Raw genomic sequence first — 20,753 nt, 5'->3', positions numbered from 1 at the left:
TGCCTGTTTATGTACGTGACTGCTGTTACATTGTCTGACTGGATCTGCACGGGTTGATCTTGAAGAAGATTTACCGCTTGTTGAAGGCCGTTGTAAATGGCTCTCAATTCCAGCACATTTATGTGAAGGCGGGTTTCCTGACTTGACCATTTTCCTTGGAAGCTTTCCCCCTGAGTGACAGCTCCCCAGCCTCGGAGACTTGCATCCGTGGTTACCAGGACCCAGTCCTGAATCCCGGACCTGCGTCCCTCTAGTAGGTGCGAGCTGTGTATCCACCACAGGAGCGAAATCCTGGCTTTTGACGACAGGACTATCTTCCGGTGCATGTGTAGGTGGGATGCCGACCACTTGTCCAACAGGTCCCACTGGAATACACTTGCATGGAACCTGCCAAACTGTATGGCCTCGTAGGCAGCCACGATCTTCCCCAACAACCGAATGCACTGATGGATCGACACACTTGATGGTTTCAATATCTGTTTTACCATTTTCTGGATTTCCAGAGCCTTTTCCACCGGAAGAAATACTCTCTGAACTTCTGTGTCCAGAATCATCCCCGAGAAAAGACAATCTTGTCGTTAGTTCCAACTGTGTTGCCTGAGTATGGACAGGGAGAGCATGATGTTCTGTAGCAACTGCTCCCTGGATCTCGACTTTATGAGAAGATCGTCCAGATAAGGAATTATATTGACTCCTTTTTGACAAAGGAGGACCATCATCTCCGCCATCACCTTGGTGAATACCCTCGGCGCCGTGGAGAGACCGAAAGGCAATGACTGGAACTGGTAATGGCAATCCTGAACCGCGAATCTCAGATAAGCCTGGTGAAGAGGATAAATGGGAACATGTAGGTAAGCATCCTTTATGTCTACTGACACCATTTAATCCCCCTCCTCTAGACTGGAAATCACTGCCCTGAGTGATTCGATCTTGAACTTGAACCGTTTCAAGTAGAGATTCAGATTTTTTAGGTTTAGGATCGGTCTGACCGAGCCGTCCGGCTTCGGAACTACAAAGAGGCTTGAATAAAACCCCTCCCCTTGTTGTGACAAAGGTACCAGGACTACGACCTGATTCTGACCTAATTTTTGAATTGCTGCTGTTACTGCCTCTCATTCTGGAAGAGAAGCTGCCATGGTCGATTTTAAAAATCGGCATGGGGGAACGTCTTGAAACTCCAGCTTGTACCCCTGGGATACTATCTGCAAAACCCAGGGGTCCAGGCCAGACTGAACCCAACCTTGGCTGAACAGTTTTAGACGTGCCCCCACCGAAGCGGCCTCCCGCAAGGGAGCCCCAGCGTCATGCTGTAGATTTGGCAGAAGTAGGGGTTGACTTCTGCTCCTGGGATCTTGAAGTCGTGGAGGACTTCTTTCCCTTTCCCCTTCCCCTACCTGCAAAGAAAGGAGAACCTTTGGCCATTTTGTATTTATTTGGCGGAAAGGACAGCATGTGAGAGTGATATGTCTTTTTTGTTGGTGCAGGAGTAGAAGGCAAAAAAGTCGACTTACCTGCGGTAGCCGCTGAGACTAACGCATCCAGTCCATCACCAAATAAGGCCTCACCTTTATACGGGAGAGCCTCCATATTCTTTTTGGAATCTGAATCCACATTCCACTGGCGAATCCTAAACACCCGCCGAGCCGATACTGCAATGGTAGCGGCTGTTGAACCCAAGAGTCCAATATCTTTCATCGCCTCTAGCATGTATGCGGCAGCATCTTTGATATTCCCTAACTTAAGGAGTATCTCATCTTTATCAATCAAGTCAATTTCTGATGACAAAATTTCTGACCACTTTTCAATAGCGCGACTCGCCCACGCGCAAGCAATTGTGGGCCTGAGCAGCGTACCATTGGCAACATAAATGGATTTTAATGTTGTCTCCATTTTGCGGTCTGACGGCTTTTAGTGAAGCCATCCCAGGTGCAGGGAGAATTGCTTTCTTTGTCAACCTGGACAGTGCACTGTCTAACACCGGGGGTGACTCCCACTTTTTCCTGTCCTCTGTAGGGAAAGGATAAGCCATCTGAATCCTCTTGGGAATACGAAATTTCTTCTTAGGATTCACCCACACCCCTTCAAAGAGAGTATTAAGTTCGTGGGAAGGAGGGAAAGTAACCTTAGATTTATTTTCTTTATAGAAACAGGCTTTCTCCTGAGGTGCAGGAGTGGATTCAGTAACCTCCAGAACCTCCCTTATAGCCACAATCATAAATTGTATATTTGTTGCCAATTTATGATCTATTTCCCTGGAATCCCTATTGTCGACACAACAATTAGTGTCCGTGTCGGTATCAGTATTTACAATATTTGCAAACGGTCTCTTATGTGACCCAGAGGAGTTGCCTGCGTGTGGAAGAACAGAACCCTGAAAAATCACATCTTCCACAGACTTTCTCCAGCATTCTGCATGAGATTCAGACTTATCTAACCTCCTATTGATATGATGCATACTATCACGCATTTCTTTCACCCATGCAGGCTCTTGATGTGCCGGTAGCGCCACCACATTACAAGTGTGTGTCCCTAAAATGGCTTCCTCCTGGGTAGAACTCCCTGCCTCTGACATGTCTTACACACGTGTACAACACACACACAGACACACTGGGACTTATAGGGGACAGACCCACAGTAAAATCTGTCAGAGGGACATAGTTTAGGAGCAGCCAGTTCACAACCCGAGCGCCAGTATATAATGCCTGTGAACACAAAATGCCCACTGACATGCAGCGCTTTTTACACAGTAAACACACTTGTAAAGCACAAAATTCGCTTGTGCCCCCCCCTGTTTTGCACCCTGATACTTGTAGTCAGAAGTGGAGGAGGACCAGCGATGTCTCTGCAGCTGAGGAGAGAGAGAAAATGGCGCTGAGCAGTGTGCTGGCTGCCCGTGGAAGAAGCTCCGCCCCCACAATGGCGCGCTTTTACCTCAGAGTGATTTTATAATATTTTTACTGGTGGGGTAGGGCTGTGCCTGGGCATTTTATGCCCCCTTTTAGCCAGTTTACATAGGTATTTTGCTGCCCAGGGCGCCCCCGCCCTGCAGTGCCTGTGTGTGTGGGCAGCAATGGTGCGTTGCATTCCCGCCAGCCGCGCTGTATCTCAGCCGTCACTCTACTTGATTGAAGATCTATCTTCTTACACTCACCTGTCTTCTGACTTCTGGCTCTGTGAGGGGGTGACAGCATGCTGTGTGAGTGAGCATCTAGACACGGCTAACGTTCAGTTAGGAGCTAATGGTGTCCTGTCAGCCAGAAGCAGAGCCATGAAACTCTTCAGGAAGTTGGTTCCTACTTCTGTCCCCACGAAGCAGGGAGACTGTTGCCAGCAGTTCTCCCTGAAAATAAAAAACCTAACATAAGTCTTTTCAGAGAAGCTCAGTAGAGCTCCCATGGAGTGCATCCAGTCTGCCTGGGCACATTTCTAAAACTGAGGTCTGGAGGAGAGGCATAGAGGGAGGAGCCAGTTCACACCCATTGAATAGTCTTAAGAATGCCGATGGCTCCTGCGGAACAGTCTATACCCCATGGTCATAAAGTGGACCCCAGCATCCTCTAGGACGTATGAAAAAATAAGAATTTACTTACCGATAATTCTATTTCTCGTAGTCCGTAGTGGATGCTGGGACTCCGTCAGGACCATGGGGAATAGCGGCTCCGCAGGAGACAGGGCACAAAAGTAAAAGCTTTAGGATCAGGTGGTGTGCACTGGCTCCTCCCCCTATGACCCTCCTCCAAGCCTCAGTTAGGATACTGTGCCCGGACGAGCGTACACAATAAGGAAGGATTTTGAATCCCGGGTAAGACTCATACCAGCCACACCAATCACACTGTACAACCTGTGATCTGAACCCAGTTAACAGCATGATAACAGCGGAGCCTCTGAAAAGATGGCTCACAACAATAATAACCCGATTTTTGTAACAATACTATGTACAAGTATTGCAGACAATCCGCACTTGGGATGGGCGCCCAGCATCCACTACGGACTACGAGAAATAGAATTATCGGTAAGTAAATTCTTATTTTCTCTGACGTCCTAGTGGATGCTGGGACTCCGTCAGGACCATGGGGATTATACCAAAGCTCCCAAACGGGCGGGAGAGTGCGGATGACTCTGCAGCACCGAATGAGAGAACTCCAGGTCCTCCTCAGCCAGGGTATCAAATTTGTAGAATTTTGCAAACGTGTTTGCCCCTGACCAAGTAGCAGCTCGGCAAAGTTGTAAAGCCGAGACCCCTCGGGCAGCCGCCCAAGATGAGCCCACCTTCCTTTTGAAATGGGCATTTACATATTTTGGCTGTGGCATGCCTGCCACAGAATGTGCAAGCTGAATTGTACTACACATCCAACTAGCAATCGTCTGCTTAGAAGCAAGAGCACCCAGTTTGTTGGGTGCATACAGGATAACAGCAAGTCAGTTTTCCTGACTCCAGCCGTCCTGGAAACCTATATTTTCAGGGCCCTGACAACATCTAGCAACTTGGAGTCCTCCAAGTCCCTAGTAGCCGCAGGTACCACAATAAGCTGGTTCAGGTGAAACGCTGACACCACCTTAGGGAGAAACTGGGGACGAGTCCTCAGCTCTGCCCTGTCCGAATGGACAATCAGATATGGGCTTTTGTGAGACAAAGCCGCCAATTCTGACACTCGCCTGGCCGAAGCCAGGGCCAACAGCATGGTCACTTTTTATGTGAGATATTTCAAATCCACAGATTTGAGTGGAAGAAAATCGACAGGGCCGAAATTTGAACCTTAATGGACCCCAATTTGAGGCCCATAGACACTCCTGTTTGCAGGAAATGCAGGAATCGACCGAGTTGAAATTTCTTCGTGGGGCCTTCCTGGCCTCCCACCACGCAACATATTTTCGCCACATGTGGTGATAATGTTGTGCGGTCAGCTCCTTCCTAGCTTTGACCAGGGTAGGAATGACCTCTTCCGGAATGCCTTTTTCCCTTGGGATCCGGCGTTCCACCGCCATGCCGTCAAACGCAGCCGCGGTAAGTCTTGGAACAGACATGGTACTTGCTGAAGCAAGTCCCTTCTTAGTGAGCATTTCTTGAAGTTCCGGGTACCAAGTCCTTCTTGGCCAATCCGGAGCCACGAGTATAGTTCTTACTCCTCTACGTCTTATAATTCTCAGTACCTTGGGTATGAGAAACAGAGGAGTGAACACATACACCGACTGGTACACCCACGGTGTTACCAGAACGTCCACAGCTATTGCCTGAGGGTCTCTTGACCTGGTGCAATACCTATCCAGTTTTTTGTTCAGGCGGGACGCCATCATGTCCACCTTTGGTCTTTCCCAACGGTTCACAATCATGTGGAAGACTTCCCGATGAAGTCCCCACTCTCCCGGGTGGAGGTCGTGCCTGCTGAGGAAGTCTGCTTCCCAGTTGTCCACTCCCGGAATGAACACTGCTGACAGTGCTATCACATGATTTTCCGCCCAGCGAAGAATCGTTGCAGTTTCTGCCATTGCCCTCCTGCTTCTTGTGCCGCCCTGTCTGTTTACGTGGGCGACTGCCGTGATGTTGTCCCACTGGATCAATACCGGCTGACCTTGAAGCAGAGGTCTTGCTAAGCTTAGAGCATTGTAAATTGCTCTTAGCTCCAGTATATTTATGTGGAGAGAAGTCTCCAGACTTGATCACACTCCCTGGAAATTTTTTCCCTGTGTGACTGCTCCCCAGCCTCTCAGGCTGGCATCCGTGGTCACCAGGACCCAGTCCTGAATGCCGAATCTGCGGCCCTTTAGTAGATGAGCACTCTGCAGCCACCGCAGAAGAAACACCCTTGTCCTTGGAGACAGGGTTATCCGCTGATGCATCTGAAGATGCGCTCCGGACCATTTCTCCAGCAGATCCCACTGAAAAGTTCTTGCGTGAAATCTGCCGAATGGAATCGCTTCGTAAGAAGCCACCATTTTTCCCAGGACCCTTGTGCAATGATGCACTGACACTTTTCCTGGTTTTAGGAGGTTCCTGACTAGCTCGGGTAACTCCCTGGCTTTCTTCTCCGGGAGAAACACCCTTTTCTGGACTGTGTCCAGAATCATCCCTAGGAACAGCATACGTGTCGTCGGAAACAGCTGCGGTTTTGGAATATTTAGAATCCACCCGTGCTGTCGTAGAACTACTTGAGATAGTGCTACTCCGACCTCCAACTGTTCTCTGGACCTTGCCCTTATCAGGAGATCGTCCATTTTCTTTGAAGAAGAATCATCATTTCGGCCATTACCTTGGTAAGGACCCGGGGTGCCGCGGACAATCCAACCGGCAGCGTCTGAAACTGATAGTGACAGTTCTGTACCACGAACCTGAGGTACCCTTGGTGAGAAGGGCAAATTGGGACATGGAGGTAAGCATCCCTGATGTCCCGGGACACCATATAGTCCCCTTCTTCCTGGTTCGCTATCACTGCTCTGAGTGACTCCATCTTGATTTGAACCTTTGTATGTAAGTGTTCAAATATTTCAGATTTAGAATAGGTCTCACCGAGCCTTCTGGCTTCAGTACCACAATATAGTGTGGAATAATACCCCTTTCCTTGTTGTAGGAGGGGTACTTTGATTATCACCTGTTGGGAATACAGCTTGTGAATTGTTTCCAATACTGCCTCCCTGTCGGAGGGAGACGTTGGTAAAGCAGACTTCAGGAACCTGCGAGCGGGAGACGTCTCGAATTTCCAATCTGTACCCCTGGGATACTACTTGTAGGATCCAGGGGTCCACTTGCGAGTGAGCCCACTGCGTGCTGAAACTCTTGAGACGACCCCCCACCGCACCTGAGTCCGCTTGTACGGCCCCAGCGTCATGCTGAGTGTCACAACTGAGGGCCTGAGCTGACGGGAGGCAGCCTCAGTTGTAGGGGCTGAGATATAACGGAACCTGGGAGGTTGTATCAGACCCCTAGACATGTAAGTAACATGTAGAATAACTGCCCGAAGGCGTGACCACGACAACCAGGATAAAAGTCAATGATGTTTATTATGACAAACTCCGTAACACAGCAGCAGTAAAGGAAACATAAAAGTCAACAGAGGATAAATACAATTCCTGGGTACTACAGGGTGGCAAGGGCCACAGGCACTGGTAGAGAGACAGTTCTAATAATCTTCTAGTTGGAAAGTCCTTACCAGACCTGACTGTAGCAATGGAGAGAACCCAGGATCGTACCAGCTGGTGTTCCAGGAAAGGCTGGGTTGCTGAAGATAAAACGGCTGCTGTGGATACTGGCTGGAACCAGACTGTTGTTGGTACGGAGTGGATACTGTCTGGAACCAGTTAAATAATAAATGAACTTGAGAGCGATGAAATAATAATGAAGTTTGGAGTTTGAGAGCGGTGAAATAATAATACCGGTGGAGAGTGGTAAACTGCAGAAAGGACACCGGCCCTTTAAGAGAAGCTGTACACTGCTGGAAGCTGGGCTGGAAGCAGGTGATTGATGAAGTTTGGAGTTTGAGAGCGGTGAAATAATAATACCGGTGGAGAGTGGTAAACTGCAGAAAGGACACCGGCCCTTTAAGAGAAGCTGTACACTGCTGGAAGCAGGTGATTGTTGTAACTGGAAACAGGTGAGTCCAGAATGGATCGGAGAGTCAGGCTACACCGCAGATGGAATGCTGGTGCGGGTCTCTATAGCAGAAGTCTGGAGACAGGAGCTGGAACCTGGAAGACAACCACAGGAGAGAGACAAACTGGAACTAGGTTAGACAACCAAAGCACTGACGCCTTCCTTGCTCAGGCACAGCTTACTTATACCTGCAGCAAGGAAGGGGTTGGCTAGGCAATTATGCAAATCAACAATACAGACAGCAGATTGGTGGAAATGCTCAGATGACAAAATCCAAGATGGCTGCGCCCATGCAGACACTTGGAGGGAAGTTTGGTTTGTAATCCATGTGAGAATTGAAACAGTAATGGCGACGCCGGCCACAGGAGATAGGAGACGCCAGACTGACAAGCGCACATTTAACCACGCGGGCACAGCGGAGGCCGCGGCTGATGAAATCACCACTCTGACATTCTGCATGTGGAAACTCAGGAACAGCGGGATCCGGTCCTGGAACGCTGAGCCAGCCTTAGGAGGCATCTGAAGGGTAAGTAATGGCGTCCAGATACCCGGATCGTGACAGCACCCCCCCCTTTAGGAGTGGCCCCAGGACACTTCTTAGGCTTTAAAGGAAACTTTGCGTGGAAATTTCGGACCAAGGCAGGAGCATGGACGTCTGAGGCATTGGTCCAAGAGCGTTCTTCAGGACCATAGCCCTTCCAGTCAATGAGGTATTGTAACTGACCGTAACGGAAACGTGAGTCCAAAATCTTGGCCACCTCGTACTCGACTCCCCGTTGAGTCTGAACTTTGGGAGCTGGAGGAAGTGCGGAATGAAACCGATTCAGGATCAGCGGTTTCAACAAAGAAACATGAAATGTCCTGGGTATTTTCAAGAAGGATGGTAACTGTAACCTGTAGGCAACAGGATTGATGACTTGTTCAATCTTGAAGGGTCCGATGTAGCGAGGTGCAAATTTCATGCTGGGAACTCTCAACCTCAAATTCTTCGTGGACAGCCACACACGATCACCCACCTTGAGAGCAGGAACCGCTCTACGCTTTCTATCGGCAAACTTCTTATACCTGAATGAGGCTTTAAGCAGGGCTGCGCGGACGTTCCTCCAGTTATTTGAAAACTGACGCAAGGTGACATCCACTGCTGGAACAGAAGTTGCGGGAAGCGGTTGGAATTCTGGGACTTTAGGGTGGAATCCATAATTAATGAAGAATGGTGTAGAAGAAGATGAGGAATGGTATTGATTGTTGTGGCTGAACTCGGCCCAAGGAAGGAGTTGAACCCAGTCATCTTGAGAGGAAGACACATATATACGGAGAAAGGCCTCCAAGTCCTGATTCACCCTCTCGGTTTGACCATTGGTCTGAGGATGGTAAGCCGTGGAAAACTTTTACTTGACTTGGAGGGCTTGACACAAACTTCGCCAAAATTTGGCTACAAATTGTACTCCACGATCCGAGATGATCTCTTCAGGAAGACCGTGAAGTCGGAAGATCTCTTGTATAAACACTTGAGCCAACTTGGAAGCTGACGGAAGACCGGTGAGAGGGATGAAATGTGCCATCTTGGTGAACCGGTCAACTACCACCCAGATGGTATTAAACTTGTTGCAGATAGGTAGATCGGAAACAAAGTCCATCGACAAATGGGTCCAAGGTCGACGGGGAACAGATAATGGAACCAGTTGCCCCGCAGGCGACTGGCGGGAGACTTTGTGTTGGGCACACTTTGGGCAGGAGGCAATAAATTCCATAACGTCCTTCTTCAGAGTTGGCCACCAGTAGGACCTAGAAATAAATTCAAGGGTTTTCTGAATGCCTGTATGTCCAGCAAAACGGGAAGCATGGGCCCAATGCATGAGCTTCTTCCTTAGAACTGGCTTAACAAAACTTTTCCCTGGTGGAGGCGTAGAGTCCATCCCTACCGTGGAGAATGCCAACGGATTAATAATAGGATGCTTGTCTGCAGACTCGGACTCATTTTCTTGCTCCCATGAGCGGGAAAGGGCATCGGCCTTACGATTCTGAGAACCCGGACAGAACTGGAGTTTAAAGTCAAACCTAGAGAAGAAAAGTGCCCATCTGGCCTGACGAGGATTCAGACATTGTGCGCCTTTGAGATATAAAAGATTTTTGTGGTCGGTAAGAATGGTGATTGAGTGGGAAGCTCCCTCCAACAGGTATCTCCACTCCTCCAGAGCGAGCTTGATGGCTAGCAACTCCTGATCGCCAATGGCATAGTTGCGCTCAGCTGGGGAGAACTTCCGGGAGAAGAAACTGCAAGGATGTAGATGTCCATCTTTGGCCCTCTGGGATAACACTGCTCCTACTCCAACGGAGGAGGCATCTACCTCTAAGATAAAAGGAGAGTCGGTGTCGGGCTGTTTCAGAACTGGTGCAGAGATGAACCGTTGCTTCAGAAGGTGAAAGGCCTGTGTAGCTTCCTCGGACCACTTGGACGGATTAGCACCTTTCTTGGTTAATGCAGTGATAGGCGCCACAATGGTGGAAAAGTCTCGTATAAATTTTCTATAATAATTGGCGAACCCTAAGAACCTCTGGACCCCTTTGAGGCTTAAGGGTATAGGCCAATTCTGGATTGCTTGGAGTTTCTCAGGATCCATCTCTAGTCCGGAACCGGACACAATGTAACCTAGAAACGGAATGGTTTTAACTTCAAACACACACTTCTCCAATTTACAATAGAGGTGATTGACACGGAGACGGGAAAGAACCTCTTTTACCCAGAAACGATGATCTTCGAGATTATTAGCAAAGATGAGGATGTCGTCTAGATAAACCACGACATGGCGGTACAAGATGTCCCTGAAAATCTCATTCACGAAGTGCTGGAAGACTGCTGGAGCATTGCTCAATCCGAAGGGCATGACGAGGTACTCATAATGTCCGTCACGGGTGTTAAAGGCGGTCTTCCACTCGTCACCCTCACGGATTCGGATGAGATTGTAGGCACCCCTCAAGTCCAGCTTTGTGAAAATAGTTGCACCACTAACTCTATCAAAGAGCTCGGTTATCAGGGGTAAAGGGTATCGGTTCTTGACGGTAATGTCGTTCAGACCTCTGTAGTCGATGCACGGACGCAGACCACCGTCTTTCTTCTTAACGAAGAAGAAGCCTGCGCCGGCTGGAGAAGAAGATGGTCGGATGAAACCCTTCGCCAGGTTCTCTTTGATGTACTCTTCCATGGAGTGTGTCTCAGGCAGAGACAACGGATAAGTTCGGCCTCGCGGTGGAACCTTCCCTGGAATGAGGTCGATTGGGCAGTCCCATTCTCTATGAGGAGGAAGGATATCAGCAGAGGCTTTACTGAACACGTCCGTGAAGTCTTGATATGGAGGAGGCGGAACATCAGATGACCTGGGGAAGGAAGAACAAACAGGAAGAACTTTGGCTAAACAAGTCTCAGCACAGGAGGGACCCCATGCCAGTATTTGCGTAGTCGTCCAGTCAATTGATGGGTTGTGGAGACGGAGCCATGGAAGGCCTAAAACCACTGGATGTGTGGCTCTTGGAATCACTAAAAAAGAAATATACTCAGAATGAAGAACTCCCACTCTCAGACGAACTGGAAGAGTCCTTAAGGAAATGACTGCGTCAAAAATCTTGCTGCCATCCACGGCAGTCAAAGAGATGGACGAGGACAGTCTCTCGGTGGGTAGGGACCACCGTTTAACATAAGCTTCGGTTATGAAATTCCCAGCTGCTCCGGAATCAAGGAGGGCAATGACGTTCCTGTAACGTTGAGCAATTTGGAGCGACACTGGGAGGTTACAGTCATGAGGAGATGGAGAGGAGATCATTACTCCTAGCCGGCCCTCTCCTTGGGGAGCTAGGATCTGGAGTTTCCCGGACGTTTGGGACAGTCATTGATAGTGTGCGACAGAGCTGCACAGTAGAGACAGAGAGACTCAGAGAGACGTCTTCGGCGCTCAGCGTGAGATAGACGAGAACGACTAATTTGCATAGGCTCATCCTTGGATGGAGATGGTTGACGAGGAGGAGGAGCAGAAGATTTAGGAGTAGATGATCTTCCTCGCTCAGTTGCTCTCTCTCTGAAACGTAGATCAACCTTCGTGCAAAGAGAAATTAGCTCATCCAACTTAGAGGGCAAGTCTCTGGTAGCTAACTCATCCTTGATGCGTTCTGATAAGCCATGCCAGAATGCAGCATACAGGGCCTCGTCGTTCCATGCCAGTTCGGATGCCAGGATTTTAAACTGTATAAGATACTGTCCCACAGTACGTGTTCCCTGGCGTAAACGGAGAATCTCAGATGAAGCAGATGTTATCCGGCCTGGCTCGTCGAAGATGCGCCTGAATGTAGCTACAAAGTCAGTATAGGAGGATAGCAGGGGATCAGACTTCTCCCATAAAGGTGATGCCCAGTCAAGGGCTGAGCCACTGAGAAGGGAGATGATATAGGCAATTTTGGTACGGTCACTGAAGAAATTGCCAGGTAGAAGCTCAAAGTGGATTTCACATTGATTGAGAAATCCCCTGCAGAACCTTGGAGATCCATCAAATTTTGCTGGCGTTGGAAGATGAGGATGTGGACTGGAAATGGGTAAGGTGGGTGGGGTTACAGCTGGTGTCACTGTAGTGGACGCACCGGACGTGCCAGGTCCACGGAGGGTCGTTTGAATCCCATCCAGCCGTGTAGAGATCCTGGAGACAGCGGATGATGTGGCCCTGTGCAGCCTCCTGATGTTCAAGTCGGGCTGCCAGTTCTTGCATTGGCCTGGCCGCTTGATCCTGGTCTCCGGCTGGATTCATTAGGTCAGTGCTTACTGTCACAACTGAGGGCCTGAGCTGACGGGAGGCAGCCTCAGTTGTAGGGGCTGAGATATAACGGAACCTGGGAGGTTGTATCAGACCCCTAGACATGTAAGTAACATGTAGAATAACTGCCCGAAGGCGTGACCACGACAACCAGGATAAAAGTCAATGATGTTTATTATGACAAACTCCGTAACACAGCAGCAGTAAAGGAAACATAAAAGTCAACAGAGGATAAATACAATTCCTGGGTACTACAGGGTGGCAAGGGCCACAGGCACTGGTAGAGTGAGACAGTTCTAATAATCTTCTAGTTGGAAAGTCCTTACCAGACCTGACTGTAGCAATGGAGAGAACCCAGGATCGTACCAGCTGGTGTTCCAGGAAAGGCTGGGTTGCTGAAGATAAAACGGCTGCTGTGGATACTGGCTGGAACCAGACTGTTGTTGGTACGGAGTGGATACTGTCTGGAACCAGTTAAATAATAAATGAACTTGAGAGCGATGAAATAATAATGAAGTTTGGAGTTTGAGAGCGGTGAAATAATAATACCGGTGGAGAGTGGTAAACTGCAGAAAGGACACCGGCCCTTTAAGAGAAGCTGTACACTGCTGGAAGCTGGGCTGGAAGCAGGTGATTGATGAAGTTTGGAGTTTGAGAGCGGTGAAATAATAATACCGGTGGAGAGTGGTAAACTGCAGAAAGGACACCGGCCCTTTAAGAGAAGCTGTACACTGCTGGAAGCTTGGCTGGAAGCAGGTGATTGTTGTAACTGGAAACAGGTGAGTCCAGAATGGATCGGAGAGTCAGGCTACACCGCAGATGGAATGCTGGTGCGGGTCTCTATAGCAGAAGTCTGGAGACAGGAGCTGGAACCTGGAAGACAACCACAGGAGAGAGACAAACTGGAACTAGGTTAGACAACCAAAGCACTGACGCCTTCCTTGCTCAGGCACAGCTTACTTATACCTGCAGCAAGGAAAGGGTTGGCTAGGCAATTATGCAAATCAACAATACAGACAGCAGATTGGTGGAAATGCTCAGATGACAAAATCCAAGATGGCTGCGCCCATGCAGACACTTGGAGGGAAGTTTGGTTTGTAATCCATGTGAGAATTGAAACAGTAATGGCGACGCCGGCCACAGGAGATAGGAGACGCCAGACTGACAAGCGCACATTTAACCACGCGGGCACAGCGGAGGCCGCGGCTGATGAAATCACCACTCTGACATTCTGCATGTGGAAACTCAGGAACAGCGGGATCCGGTCCTGGAACGCTGAGCCAGCCTTAGGAGGCATCTGAAGGGTAAGTAATGGCGTCCAGATACCCGGATCGTGACACTGAGGACTTGGCAGAAGCGGTGGAGGGCTTCTGTTCCTGGGAATGGGCTGCCTGCTGCAGTCTTCTTCCCTTTCCTCTATCCCTGGGCAGATATGACTGGCCTTTTGCCCGCTTGCCCTTATGGGGACTTAGGCTGAAAAGACGGTGTCTTTTTCTCCTTTATACGGCAATACTTCCATGTGCCGTTTGGAATCTGCATCACCTGACCACTGTCGTGTCCATAAACATCTTCTGGCAGATATGGACATCGCACCTACTCTTGATGCCAGAGTGCAAATATCCCTCTGTGCATCTCGCATATATAGAAATGCATCCTTTAAATGCTCTATAGTCAATAAAATACTGTCCCTGTCAAGGGTATCAATATTTTCAGTCAGGGAATCCGACCAAGCCACCCCAGCGCTGCACATCCAGGCTGAGGCGATCGCTGGTCGCAGTATAACACCAGTATGTGTGTATATACTTTTTAGGATATTTTCCAGCCTCCTATCAGCTGGCTCCTCGAGGGCGGCCCTATCTGGAGACGGTACCGCCACTTTGATAAGCGTGTGAGCGCCTTATCCGCCCTAAGGGGTGTTTCCCAACGCGCCCTAACTTCTGGCGGGAAAGGGTATACCGCCAATAATTTTCTATCGGGGGAAACCCACGCATCATCACACACTTCATATAATTTATCTGATTCAGGAAAAACTACAGGTAGTTTTTTCACACCCCACATAATACCCTTTTTTATGGTACTTGTAGTATCAGAAATATGTAACACCTCCTTCATTGCCCTTAACATGTAACGTGTGGCCCTAATGGAAAATACGTTTGTTTCTTCACCGTCGACACTGGAGTCAGTGTCCGTGTCTGTGTCTGTGTCGACCGACTGAGGTAAATGGGCGTTTTAAAGCCCCTGACGGTGTTTGAGACGCCTGGACAGGTACTAATTTGTTTGCCGGCCGTCTCATGTCGTCAACCGACCTTGCAGCGTGTTGACATTATCACGTAATTCCTTAAATAAGCCATCCATTCCGGTGTCGACTCCCTAGAGAGTGACATCACCATTACAGGCAATTGCTCCGCCTCCTCACCAACATCGTCCTCATACATGTCGACACACACGTACCGACACACAGCACACACACAGGGAATGCTCTGATAGAGGACAGGACCCCACTAGCCCTTTGGGGAGACAGAGGGAGAGTTTGCCAGCACACACCAAAACGCTATAATTATACAGGGACAACCTTTATATAAGTGTTTTCCCTTATAGCATCTTAATATATAATCATATCGCCAAATAAGTGCCCCCCCTCTCTGTTTTAACCCTGTTTCTGTAGTGCAGTGCAGGGGAGAGCCTGGGAGCCTTCCCACCAGCAGTTCTGTGAGGGAAAATGGCGCTGTGTGCTGAGGAGAATAGGCCCCGCCCCCTTTTCGGCGGGCTTCTTCTCCCGTTTTTCTGACAACCTGGCAGGGGTTAAATACATCCATATAGCCCCAGAGGCTATATGTGATGTATTTTTAGCCAGTATAGGTACTATCATTGCTGCCCAGGGCGCCCCCCCCAGCGCCCTGCACCCTCAGTGACCGTTGGTGTGAAGTGTGCTGAGAGCAATGGCGCACAGCTGCAGTGCTGTGCGCTACCTCATGAAGACTGAGAAGTCTTCAGCCGCCGATTTCTGGACCTCTTCTCTCTTCAGCATCTGCAAGGGGGTCGGCGGCGCGGCTCCGGTGACCCATCCAGGCAGTACCTGTGATCGTCCCTCTGGAGCTAGTGTCCAGTAGCCTAAGAAGCCAATCCATCCTGCACGCAGGTGAGTTCACTTCTTCTCCCCTAAGTCCCTCGTTGCAGTGAGCCTGTTGCCAGCAGCACTCACTGAAAATAAAAAACCTAATAAAACTTTTACTCTAAGCAGCTCTTTAGGAGAGCCACCTAGATTGCACCCTTCTCGGCCGGGCACAAAAACCTAACTGAGGCTTGGAGGAGGGTCATAGGGGGAGGAGCCAGTGCACACCACCTGATCCTAAAGCTTTTACTTTTGTGCCCTGTCTCCTGCGGAGCCGCTATTCCCCATGGTCCTGACGGAGTCCCAGCATCCACTAGGACGTCAGAGAAATAATAAACTCTAAACTAAACTTTTTTAGGAAAGCTCAGGAGAGCTCCCCTAGCTGTGACGGGCTCCGCAAAATGTATATTTACGCCACTGTACAGGGAGTTTCAAAAGGCCATCCACAGCGAGCACAGGCACCTTCAGCATTCAATGTAGATAAGTATGACACACATTCTCTTTAATGTGAATAAAGGCCCTCATTCCGAGTTGTTCGCTCGCAAGGCGAATGTAGCAGAGTTACACACGCTAAGCCGCCGCCTACTGGGAGTGAATCTTAGCTTCTTAAAATTGCGACCGACGTACGCGCAATATTGCGATTACAAACGAGTTAGCAGTTTCTGAGTAGCTTCAGACTTACTCTGCCTGTGCGATCAGTTCAGTGCTTTTCGTTCCTGGCTGACGTCATAAACACACCCAGCGTTCGCCCAGGCACTCCCACCGTTTCTCCGGCCACTCCTGCGTTTTTTCCGGAAACGGTAGCGTTTCCATCCACACGCCCCTAAAACGCCGTGCATCCGCCCAGTAACACCCATTTCCTGTCAATCACAATGCGAACGTCGGAGCGATGAAAATGCCGTGAGTAAACTTACTTTCTTCATAGTAAAGTTACTTGGCGCAGTCGCAGTGCGAACATTGCGCATGCGCACTAAGAGAATTCTCACTGCGATGCGATGAAAAACTCCGAGCGAACAACTCGGAATGAGGGCCAAAGTGTTTAACAGCAATTGTGTTGTTGTATTGGGCTGGGTGCAGGAATCAGACAGTCAGGATGCCGACACTTTCATAGGTAGGCTAATCCTACCCCTTGTCCTCCGCCTAACCCTCCTGTCCTGCAGCCTAACCCTCCCACAGCCTTACCCTCTCCCTAGTGCCTGACCCTAACCTACACCCCGCAGAATAACCCTAACCCTCTCCTCCCGCAGCCTAACCCAAACCCTCTCCCTAGTGCCTGACCCTAACCTACACCCCGCAGTATAACCCTAACCCTCTCCTCCCGCAGCCTAACCCAAACCCTCTCCCTAGTGCCTGACCCTAACCTACACCCAGCAGTATAACCCTAACCTTCCCCTCCCACAGCCTAACCATAACACTCTCCCTAGTACCTAACCCTAACCTACACCCCGCAGTATAACCCTAACCCTCTCCTCCCGCAGCCTAAACCTAACCCTCTCCCTAGTGCCTAACCCTAACCTACACCCCGCAGTATAACCCTAACCCTCTCCTTAGTGCCTGACCCTAACCTACACCCCGCAGTATAACCCTAACCCTCTCCTTAGTGCCTGACCCTAACCTACACCCCGCAGTATAACCCTAACCCTCTCCCTAGTGCCTGACCCTAACCTACACCCCGCAGTATAACCCTAACCCTCCCCTCCCACAGCCTAACCCTCTCCCTAGTGCCTGACCCTAACCTACACCCCGCAGTATAACCCTAACCCTCTCCTCCCGCAGCCTAACCCTAACCCTCTCCCTAGTGCCTGACCTTATCCTACACACCGCAGTATAACCCTAACCCTCCCCTCCCGCAGCCTAACCCTAACCCTCTCCCTAGTGCCTGACCCTAACCTACACCCCGCAGTATAACCCTAACCCTCCCCTCCCACAGCTTAACCCTAACCCTCTCCATAGTACCTGACCCCAACCTACACCCCGCAGTATAACTCTAACCCTCCCCTCACGCAGCCTAACCCTAACCCTCTCCCTAGTGCCTGACCCCAACCTACACCCCGCAGTATAACCCTAACCCTCTCCCTAGTGCCTGACCCTAACCTACACCCCGCAGTATAACCCTAACCCTCCCCTCCCACAGCCTAACCCTAACCCTCTCCCTAGTGCCTGACCCTAACCTACACCCCGCAGTATAACCCTAACCCTCTCCCTAGTACCTGACCCTAACCTACACCCCGCAGTATAACCCTCCCCTCTCGCAGCCTAACCCTAACCCTCTCCCTGGTACCTGACCGTAACCTACACCACGCAGTATAACCCTATCCCACCCCTCCCGTAGCCTAACCCTCTCCCTGGTACCTGACCCTAACCTACACCCCACAGTATAACCCTAACCCTCCCCTCACGCAGCCTAACCCTAGCCCTCTCCCTAGTGCCTGACCCTAACCTACACCCTGCAGTATAACCCTAACCCTCTCCTTAGTGCCTGACCCTAACCTACACCCCGCAGTATAACCCTAACCCTCTCCCTAGTGCCTGACCCTAACCTACACCACGCAGTATAACACTAACCCTCCCCTGTCGTAGCCTAACCCTAACCCTCTCCCTAGTACCTGACCTTATCCTACACACCGCAGTATAACCCTAACCCTCCCCTCCCGCAGCCTAACCCTCTCCCTACTACCTGACCCCAACCTACACCCCGCAGTATAACCCTAACCTTCCACGCCTGCAGCCTAACCATCTCCCTATTACCTGACCCTAACCTACACCGAGCAGTAAAAAACTAACCCTCCCCTTCCACAGCCTAACCCTAACCCTCTCCGTAGTGCCTGACCCTAACTGACATCCCGCAGTATAACCCTAACCCTCCCCTCTCGCAGCCTAACCCTAACCCTCTCCCTAGTACCTGACCCTAATCTACACCCCGCAGTATAACACTAACCCTCCCCTCCCGTAGACTAACCCTCTCCCTGGTACCTGACCCTAACCTACACCCCGCAGTATAACCCTAACCCTCCCCTCTCACAGCCTAACCCTAACCCTTTCCCTGGTACCTGACCCTAACCTACACCCCGCAGTATAACCCTAACCCTATCCCTCTCCCTAGTACCTGACCTAACCTACACCCCGCAGTATAACCCTAACCCTCTCCCTAGTACCTGACCCTAACCTACACCCCGCGGTATAAACCTCCCCAGTAGACTTATGTTCTGGATGCTGACTGTAGGAATTCTGATCGGTGCCTAGATTCCAGCGCCGGTCACCTGACCGCTGGCATCCAGAGTGTCGGGATGCTAACTACATTCCATCACATTACTTGGCACACAGTCACTGGTCTTCCTTAGGATGTGGGCGGGGCGTGTGCGCGCTTTATTGGTGGTCTACGTTTTGGGGATAGTATCCCCTTCCTCAGGACTGTAAACACGCTGTGGCACACAAAGCCATATTTAACCAAATAATAACTTGCCCCCATAATTGTCTCCCCCAGAAAGAGCACCGTGATCCTGCCAGCCGGGCTTCCCGATCAGGCACCTCCATCGCTCTGGAAATGACGTCACTCAGCCGGATCCGGGACCATAGGGACACACTGTACACAATAACACAGTGTGTCATATCACAATCGCACATGTGCATTATACAGTATACATAAAATGAACATTGCACTGTGCACCAATACAATAACACAGTGGGGTAAATTTACTAAGATTCGTATTTTCCAGAATCATGTCCAAGTTCAATCACGAATGACATCGACAGTGTAAAATTGCAACTTTTTGAATTGATTACGACTAATTTACTAAGCTGTCGTATTCGCGTTTTTCGTTTCTTCCGATGTCGATGTCATTCGTGCTTTTCTGCTGTAGATTGCGGCCGCGTTTGCTGTTTTGCGGACGCGTTTGTGTTTTTTTTACGACTGCGTCACATGTCTGTTACGGCAGTGATTTAGAAATTGCTGCCGCGTTTTTAGACCTAAGTTTCGTTTTCGTCACGCGGCCGTGATTGGTTGTATTCGTGAAGGAGGAGTGTCTGTGCATATTAATATAAAACCGCCCCAAACACACCGCACCTCGTGGGTTTAGCTAGTGGAGAGGAGAGAGGAAGGTGTATTTGGAGTTGGTGAGTTTGGTGGAGTTTTTGGTGGATTTGGAGAGGAGTTTGGTGATTGTTGAGTGCTGTACTGTGTGTGTAAGTAGTGTTGTCATATTTGTAGTATTGTTTTTTCACAGTTTGTCTACTTTTTTGTCCTTGTTTTTTTTTTTACAGTCTTTTGTCATTGTTTGTGAGTGAGTGAGTGAGCGTGTGTGTTGGCTGTGTGGTGTGTAGTAGTAGGAGTAGTGGAGGAGTGTGTTTTGTGTTTTGATTTTTCTGTGTTTTTTGTCGTTTGTCATGTCAGACTCAGAGGTCAGTGTGGTGGCGGAGGTTAGTGAGGTGGAGGCTGGTAGTGAGGTGGAGGCTGGTAGTGAGGTGGAGGCTGGTAGTGAGGTGGAGGCTGTTAGTGAGGTGGAGGGGGGTAGTGAGAGGGAGGAGGTTAGTGAGGAGGAGGAGGAGGGGGTGCCTGTTGCTGTATTTTCCAGTGATAGTGATGGTGTTGTGGCTCCGCAGCCACGCACCACTACCAAGACTGGCAGGAATATTAAGTTCAGCTATGCTGAAAACATGGCTTTGGTGCGTGAGCTGATGAAGCACCATCGCCAATTGTTTGGTCAGGATGCTGGCAAGGTGTCCTCCCGCAGGAAGTCTGTCCTGTGGGGGCAAGTAATACTTGCCGTGAATAGTGAGGGTGTGGTGAGGCGGACTGAGGACACGTGCCGCAAGAGGTTTTATGATATAAAGCGGCGTGTCAAGGCCAAGATGGCCAAAGAGGCCAAATCTGCACGAAAAACCGGAGGTGGCCCCCCTTTCCGGGCCACCTATCGGGACTGGGAGGAGCCTGTGCGGGCATTGATTCCTGCCGAAGTGGTGTCTGCTACTCATGTCCGGGATTCGGACCGACCCACGCAGGATGGTAAGTTTGATTTGTTAGATTTTTATTTAAATGTCCTCTAAATGTTGTAAATGTCATTTTTAAAGGATAAAGGATGCATAAAGTGTGTTTCACATATTTCAGGCCTATGCACCCTTAAGGTGTGTTTGTGTTTTGAATTTGCTTTTTTCACCATGCATTGGCTGTTTGGTAAATTCAATATTGCGCTAAAACATGTGCAATGGCTGCTGTTTTTTTTTTTTAAATAAAATATTTTTTGCGATATTGCTTGGACATCTG

The 20,753-nt window shown here is 49.7% G+C and overlaps 1 long non-coding RNA gene across 1 annotated transcript in view; it reads right to left on the bottom strand.

Annotated features, from left to right (window-relative positions):
- Positions 1–20,753, bottom strand: part of LOC134948382 (uncharacterized) — a 101,830-nt gene that overhangs the window by 36,764 nt on the left and 44,313 nt on the right. The gene's annotated exons all lie outside the window — the stretch shown is intronic.

This window comes from Pseudophryne corroboree, chromosome 8 (genome assembly GCF_028390025.1).
Source record: "Pseudophryne corroboree isolate aPseCor3 chromosome 8, aPseCor3.hap2, whole genome shotgun sequence".
Classification (NCBI taxonomy): Eukaryota; Metazoa; Chordata; class Amphibia; order Anura; family Myobatrachidae; genus Pseudophryne; species Pseudophryne corroboree.
The sequence above is the reverse complement of the archived record's forward strand: the minus strand, read 5'-3'. Positions and strand labels throughout refer to the sequence as shown.